Source organism: Mirounga leonina, unplaced genomic scaffold (assembly GCF_011800145.1).
Source record: "Mirounga leonina isolate KUSES-001 unplaced genomic scaffold, KU_Mleo_1.0 Mir_151, whole genome shotgun sequence".
In the NCBI taxonomy this organism is placed as follows: Eukaryota; Metazoa; Chordata; class Mammalia; order Carnivora; family Phocidae; genus Mirounga; species Mirounga leonina.
Window position 1 is genome coordinate 57,828,502 of NW_023270377.1, and position 8,288 is coordinate 57,836,789.

The window sequence follows — 8,288 nt, forward strand, 5'->3', positions numbered from 1 at the left end:
CCGAGAATTCAAAAGGGAGGTTGCCACCTATTGAGGAGAGAATTGTTTCCCCACTCCTTACTTTCTATGGGTAGGAAGCTACCTGGCATCACATTCCTGGGCTCACCTGTCATTTCCTTCCTCCCCTGGGAAGGTGGAGTCATGTACTCAGGGATGCGATGGAGGCAAAGAACAAAGCCTCAGTCATCCTCAGGAAGGGTCTGCCTGCAGGAAGCATGCCTTCTGCTTCACGCCTACCCGTGCATGTTCTGTGGAGCAGGCTGGGCTCCAGCACTGCGGGGGCTGGGAGCAGAGGCACTTCCACCCTATTTCTGTAGATAGAGGTTCTAGTCCTGCAATCAGCTTTCTCAGTAGTAAAGGTGATGCTTTGATCCCACACTTGCCTAACTTGTCTGTCCTTTTTCTCTATTAGTTCAAAACTATTTATTGGTCCCTGTCGAGTTCTAGCACCACCTAAAAATGACATCATCAGTACAAATGATCTTGTTACAAAGTAGCATATGGCACCACCTGAATTATGCCCTGTCACAGGTCAGACTCCCTGGAAACAGACCTTAAGACTCTGAGATTTGCATGCAAGAGGTTTTGGGGGGACAGTTCTCAGCAGCAACTACCTGTGAGGGAGTGAGAGCAGAGGGACTGGCAGGGGGAGAGGTTGAACTGTGATGTGGTAGCAGCCGGCCAAGGCTGCTGGGCCTATTTCCCTCTTCCTCTCCTTGGCCAGTCACTGCATACAGGCAGCCTCAGGCATAGGCATGCATGACCTTGGCCAAGGGCAATTCCCTGCGAAAGACTGGCTAAGAGTCATCAGCAACACATTCTAGGCCCTTGAAGGGGGATCTGTGTGAGCACCACAGAATCCATCCACACACCATCCCCCTGTAGCAAATGAGCTATAATGCAGAGGAGGGAGCGAGGTTGGTAAGGGAATGTTTTGAGGTTAGGCCTGGAAAGGGGAGTGAGTGACAGCGAAGACAACACTCAAGTGACATCACATGCACTCAAATTCAAGTGGGTCAAGGGGAATGCTTGTTAAAGAGACTGGGGCTTACGAAGAGTAGAGAAGTCTGGAGTACCTTCTGTGCGGCATCATCCAAAGAGCAGTTGCTTTGTTCGTGGGGATAAGCGGCAGGAATTCATACTCTCACTTGCAATGCTCTCCAGGCTAGGATGGAAGCAGGGAACAATGGGTTCTGTTTTTCCAAATTTCTGGAAAAGTAAAAGAAATCTGCAGGCTTGTGAGTGACCCCAAGAGGTGATTCCAGGCTCCCATAACACCCTGGGCTTGCTTCGATTGCTGTCTGTATGCTCTGAGCTGATACAGACAAAAGACTTTAAAGGGACACATCTGATCCCCTCCTGTGTTTAAGCACTGGAACCCATTGGCAGGATTGGTTGAAAAACGTCTGCACTTCTCTGCTCAGTAGGGAACCTGCGCCAGGTTTTCTCTCTCCAACTCACCCAGCTCTACGTAACCCCAACTGAGTTGTGCACACTAAGATGGGCTCAGCATTCAAAAGAAATTAGAGCAGGGCGCCTGGGTGGCTCAGATGGTTAAGCGTCTGCCTTCGGCTCAGGTCATGATCCCAGGGTCCCGGGATCGAGTCCCACATCGGGCTCTCTGCTCCTTGGGAGCCTGCTTCTCCCTCTGCCTCTCTCTCTGTCTCTCATGAATAAATAAATAAAATATTTTTAAAAAAAAATTAAAGCAGATCCAAGAAAAGTCAAGCTGGGGAAAATACAAGATTTAATGAAATCCACAATCTTTTTTTTTTTTTAAGATTTTATTTATTTATTTGAGAGAGAGAATGAGAGAGAGAGAGAGAGAGAGAGAGAGCATGAGAGGGGGAGGGTCAGAGGGAGAAGCAGACTCCCCGCCGAGCAGGGAGCCCGATGCGGGACTCGATCCCGGGACTTCGGGATCATGACCTGAGCCGAAGGCAGACGCTTAACCGACTGAGCCACCCAGGCGCCCGAAATTCACAATCTTGCCCGAGGACTATCTTCTGTCTGATAATTGGGAGCTATTACATTAATTATTATAAGCTTTATACTGGAATGGCCAAGGCCATTCTGTGAGAAGTTCAAGGATTTTTATGCTTCTCAGTAGATTGGCAGTAGTGTGCCAGGAACACACATAGGAAGGGGATCGATCCAGTGATACAGCAGCGTATTTGTGGTTAAGCCTGGCCACTGTGATATGTCACAAAAGTTGTCCTGTGCACATTATACACAGATGACTTTGAGTGAAAAATAAAAGCTCTATTCAAACAAAAGAATGTTTAGGCTCAAATGAAATGAAAGGGAAATTATTAACCAAGAAGTGTACACTATTAAAACAATTAGGTGCATTAATTGAAAAAAAAAGTTTGAGTCCACAAGTAGTTCAACATAAAATAACTCTTGAAATCTACAAGGCAATTTCAATTTAAAATGGATATCTGAGATTTTTCTGCTCCACTAATCTAAATTTTTAAAACGCAGTAAAAATCCCCAAGGAGGGGCGCCTGGGTGGCTCAGTCGTTAAGCGTCTGCCTTCGGCTCAGGTCATGAGCCCGGGGTCCTGGGATCGAGCCCCGCATTGGGCTCCCTGCTCAGTGTGAAGCCTGCTTCTCCCTCTCCCACTCCCTCTGCTTGTGTTCCCTCTCTCTCTGTGTCTCTCCTCTGTCAAATAAATAAATAAAATTAAAAAAAAAAAATCCCCAAGGAAATATGAAATAGGATCAAAAATTGTATCAGAGTTAAATTTGGCTCTTTAAAAAAATCAGTGTATAATCATTAATCAATGACATTTAGAGTTTAAAATCTGACAGTTCTTTATTGCCCTTTTGCCTTTTGTAATCTGATGTCTAGCCAATTTATGGTATGTATAGAAAGTACTATAATACCAGAATAGCACATTCAAGTCTTAAGTATCTAATCCACTCACTCATTTCCTCTAGCAGTGTTTAAATGTTCACGGAAGGGGCGCCTGTGTGGCTCAGTCATTAAGCGTCGGCCTTTGGCTCAGGTCATGATCCCTGGGTCCTGGGATTGAGCCCCGCATCAAGCTCCCTGCTCTGCGGGAGGCCTGCTTCTCCCTCTCCCATTTCCCCTGCTTGTGTTCCCTCTCTCGCTGTGTCTCTCTCTGTCAAATAAATAAATAAAATCTTTAAAGTAAAATAAAATAAAATAAAATAAATGTTCACGGAATTTCTAAGAAAAATAAATAATCTCCTTTTTTTTAGGGAGAGTGAATGCATGTGCTCAGGAGTGGGGGGATGGGCAGAAGGAGAGGGAGAGACAGAATCTTAAGCAGACTCCATGTCAAGCGCAGAGTCCCACATGGGTCTTGATCTCAGGACCCTGAGATCATGACTTGGGCTGAAATAAAGAGTTGGACACTTAACCGACTGAGCCACCCAGGCACCCCCTAAAGAATAATCTTAATAGCAATTTATACTGTTAGATCTTAAGGGTACTTCAGGTAAATAGGGGCACCTGGGTGGCTCAGTCGGTTAAGAGGCTAACTCTTGATTTCCGCTCAGGTCATGATCTCAGGGTCCTGGGATCTAGCCCTGCATCAGGCTCCCCACTGGGCGTGGAGTCTGCTTAAAATTCTTTCTCTCCTTCTCCCTCTCCCTCTGGCCCTTCTCCAGCTCATGCTCTCTCTCTAAAAGAAATAAATCTTTTTTTTAAAAAAGGGGGTACTTCAGATAAATAAAGATTAAATTTTGTTTGAACAGCTGCAAATTCTAGTTAAATGATGTATCAAGAGTATTCAACAAAGTCTCGATGAAGATGTATAAATGCAATGATGAATTAGGGGTCCTGACTTCCATATCACTACTCAAAACAGTAAACTTTTCTTAAACAGTAGAGTTTGAAGATTAAATTCAAAATATCACTCATTTGACTTTATGATTCCACTTCTGGTAATACTCTCTAAGAAACTAATTCTAAAAATAGAAAGCGCTCTGTGCACAAAGATTTGACCCAGCATTATTTATAGTTGAAAGTTTTAAAATAACTGAAATGTCCAATGATATTGGGAACATGATCTTGAGTATATCAGCTCAATGGAATTATATGTGGTCCTTTTTGCATATCAGAATCACATAACTGGGACATACTCTGACCCAGTGTGAAGATCACTGCAACTGGATCATTTCTTCAGGGATGTCTAAAAATGTCAAAGACAGTACAGTGTATCTTTTCTATTTTGAGATAGCAAAAAGTGATCTTTTGATATCTATAACCACTTCTCTCTCCTGTAATTTATTCTCACATGTTAGTTCTGAGAGTATGATCAAATAAGTCTACACATTTAAAAGAACGCCTGGATATTTTGCCAAATGTCAATGTATTATAGAGTCGACTCTCTGGTTGCCCAGAGTAAGGGGCATACAGCAGAAAATAGACCATAAATTCCCTGTTCTCAAATTGTTTATGCTCTTGTTAAGCTAGCACACTAGAAAAATTTTTGAAAACATCATTTAAGCCTACTTTAAAATATAGTATAAATGAAGTGCATAAACACTGAGAGGCTTTGGCATAAAGGGGCTAATCAAAGTCAGGTGGTGCTAATCAAGGCCAGCACACCGGAGCTAGGCACTGGTCAGGACCCACACAGAGCTTGCTGCAGTGTTTTTGCAAAGTTTTAAGGGGTATGAACAATGTACAGTCACTGATCCAGTCGGTGGCATATTTGGTCTCTTCATAATCTGCTTCCTATATAAGCTGTTACTGAATGGAAAACAAATGCAAACGCATCAAGTCTGTGAACAGATGGTGCTTCTGTATGATGAAGAAAAAATGAGGGTGAGAGGGACAGCAAGTTTAGAAAAGATGGCTCTCCCCCCTGCGCCCCCCATTGTCTGCTGGTTTCCTCCTCGCTCTCCTCCTGTTAGCCCCAGCTCTCTCTTCAGCTCCTCCCACCTTTGTTAGGATGAAAGATGTTACAGGTTAGAGAGATAGAAGATGATGCTTAATCCTAAATCCCCTTTATGCATTTTAGTTGAGCCCTTGTCTCCCAAAGTAAAATACAAAGGCTAAGGCAGCTGTAAAATGGCAGCAAGGCCATGCACAAAGAGCACAGGGCATATGGTGACCTTCCTTTTTCCGAGATGGGTTGAGCCTCCGTTGTCATGCTAGGGGGTTGTTCTTAAATATCATTTGGAGGCTATTGTTTGTCTGAGGCCCAGAAAAATGTGACCGTCTTGCTGAGCTGGAGGGAAAAAGAATCTAAAAAGGATTTATGGAAATGCCCAGAAATTTTGCCAAAATGTCAGTGTACTAAAAGTCTGCTGAATTACATCTGAGGCAGCTCCATCTCTGTGTATGGGTTTGAAAGTGTATGTGTACTTCCTTATTGTCCTTTCATTCTTTTTGCCTTGTTCTAGATCAAGGTTCTATAGTATTACAGTCTAAGAGTGTTGCAGTATGTGTTATAACGAAACATTACATTATACTGGCAGGGACCACACTAATCAAATTTTCCAGAGTTGTTCTTATTTCTATGTGTCTATTTAGTACTCTCCTACTTGTCAGATCATATGCTTGTCCAGGTTTTTAATTCCAAAGATAAATCACTACTGGTCCCTTGTTTATTATGAAACATGTACACAGGAGGCATGAATAAATATGGAAGGAAGGAAAGAAGATAATGAATGAATGAATGAATGAATGAATGAATGAATGAATGAAAGTGCTATGCTAGGAGGTGTCAGGATGCTTAGACTTTAGTTCTAACTTTACCACTAACTATTTGTGTGGCACCTGATCAATAAAAGTAACCTTCTAGGTCTTTGGTTTCTTCATCTAGAAAATGTCTGACATACCTCATTTATTTCTGAGATCCATCCAGACCCCAAAAACCTATATTCTAATAAAAGATGGCTTCATGCATCATTTTTAAGTCCTTTTTCTTGGTTCCTGGTCTGATGACTTAACTGTGACTCATCAGATTTACTGGTCCTCAACCAAACATAGGCAATGATATTTAAGTTTCTCTATCCTAAGGTAGGTGGCAAGCCCAGGACTGGTAATCACTAAAAGAACAACCCATCATGGGAGGAATATATGCAAAAACAAGATCATTTAGGCCTACTGTGTTTCTTTAAGGAGAAAATAGGTATAAGCTTTAGGGCAGAGGGGATATCAAAGAGTAGAGGCAAAAATTAAAGGAAACTTAGTCAAGAATTTTAATAGATGATTTAAGAATAATATACTAAGTGAGTCGAAAGACATAAAAGTGAAATATGAGCAATTTGGGGCTTGTGTGGGACTGTTCCATAATGAAGACAAGACATCTGAACTTATAGCCAAGGAAAGAATGCCTTGTAGTTAGCTGCATGCACTCAAAATGTGGTCCAAGTTATAAAAGAAGACATGAAGAGTATTTTTGAAAATCATTTTTATTCTAATATTTAATGCTGCTGGAAAGAATGTTGTAATCGAATGCAATAGTTAAGTAAAAGCTCATAGAGATTTAAGAAATGCATTCTTTAAGAGTCCAGGGGCTCTAAAGGGCCCTCCAAGCTGGAGCAAGGTGAGAAATCCTAGCCAAAAGAGCTAGCAACTTCTCCCTCAACACCCCTTCCCCCCAGCAGGCTGAAGGAGGATTCCTGAGGATGAGGAGGAGGAAAAGGAAAGGGGGGATGAACTGTATGTTTATGCATGTTTGGGGGTTCATCTCCCAGGGAGACCCAACAATACTAGTATACATGCACAGAATACCAACACTGAACAAGCAGTGTATGCTATTTGCTACATTAGCAATAGAATTAACTTTTTAGTTAACATTCCATTTTTATTCATTGCTTTTTATTGATCAAACAGGGACATAAAGGGATTTTTTTTTTTTAGAATAGATAATTTTTTTAAAGAAAGAGAATGATGGGTGCCTGGGTGGCTCAGTCGGTTAAGTGTCTGCCTTCAGCTCAGGTCATGATCCCAGAGTCCTGGGATTGAGTCCCACATTGGGCTCCCTGCTCTGTGGGGAGCCTGCTTTTCCCTCTGCCTCTCTCTCTCTGTCTCTCATGAATAAATAAATAAAATCTTAAAAAAAAAAAAAGAGAATGATGGACTGAGTGCTGGTGACACAGAGCTACCCGATCGGTATGTATGGCAAGGTGGAGGAGACACTGAAGCCACTTCAGAGACAGAAGGGAGTACAGGGAATCATCGGTGAACACAGAAAGCATTCCCATCAAGAGCAGCACAGACAAGTTCACCACTACCCAGCATGCCAAACTCATGCACAACTTCATATTGAAGGCCTGGAGTGCCAGGCGTGAAATCAACCCCCAGAATGACCTCACCTTCCTTCAAATTAGCTCCAAGAAAAATGAAATTATGGTTGCACCAGATTAAGACTATTCCCTGATTGTGATTCAGAATGTAACTGAATCCACTCTCTTGGCTCCTTGCATCATTCCTTTATTTAATACCCCCAAGAATAATAATGTTAATAGTGTCAACCAACTGGCAGGTGGACATCACCTTAGAGCCTATTTAGACGAATCCAGTGACCAAAGTCATCAAAGTCATCCCTCTGCTGGCCAATCACCCTTGAGTTCTTGGGAGGGACTTCTCACCTCTAGATTTTGGAGCAAGAGCTTTGAGCAGCCCACACCCTGCTTCCTTCTGACTTTCAATTCACTTTGTCATCCTTGGAAGCGGCTGTTTTTCTTTAACTAAAAATAACTGAAATGCTAAAAAAAAAAATAATAATAATGAATTTAAAAAATAAAAGAGAATGAGAAAGAAGGGAGAAGGAAAGAGGGGAGGAAGGAGGAGGTGGGGGAAGAAGGGAAGAAAATGTGCTGCAACCCTTCTGTACCCCAAGTAAAAGGTCTTTGTGTTGTCCAAGTCTAGGCTCAGAGTATGGTTTCTTGCTAAACTCTTAGCCTATGGCCCTGGTCAGGAATATAAACTGCTGACCATCAGGATATAACTCTGAACTTGTCTCCAGTATCTACTGAAGTTCCCAGGGCAGCATCTAGGGATAAAAACAAAACAACTCAAGTTTTTGCATTGCCCAGAAGCAAGGAGAGGAAACAGTGAGCAGCTCTCCACTTCCCACTACCTGCCTCCTGTGAGCCCTCTCCTTGCTTAGGAACATTCAATTAAGAATGAAAATCTTTTTTAAAACAGGCTATCTACATTAGACTTTGTATAATTTAACTAGCTCTGCCATTGATCTAAGTATCTATTCCATTTAAAATAATAACAAAAATATCTATCATATATTGAGAACTTACCACGTGCTAGGTAGTATTCTAAGCACTTTTCATATATCAACTTCT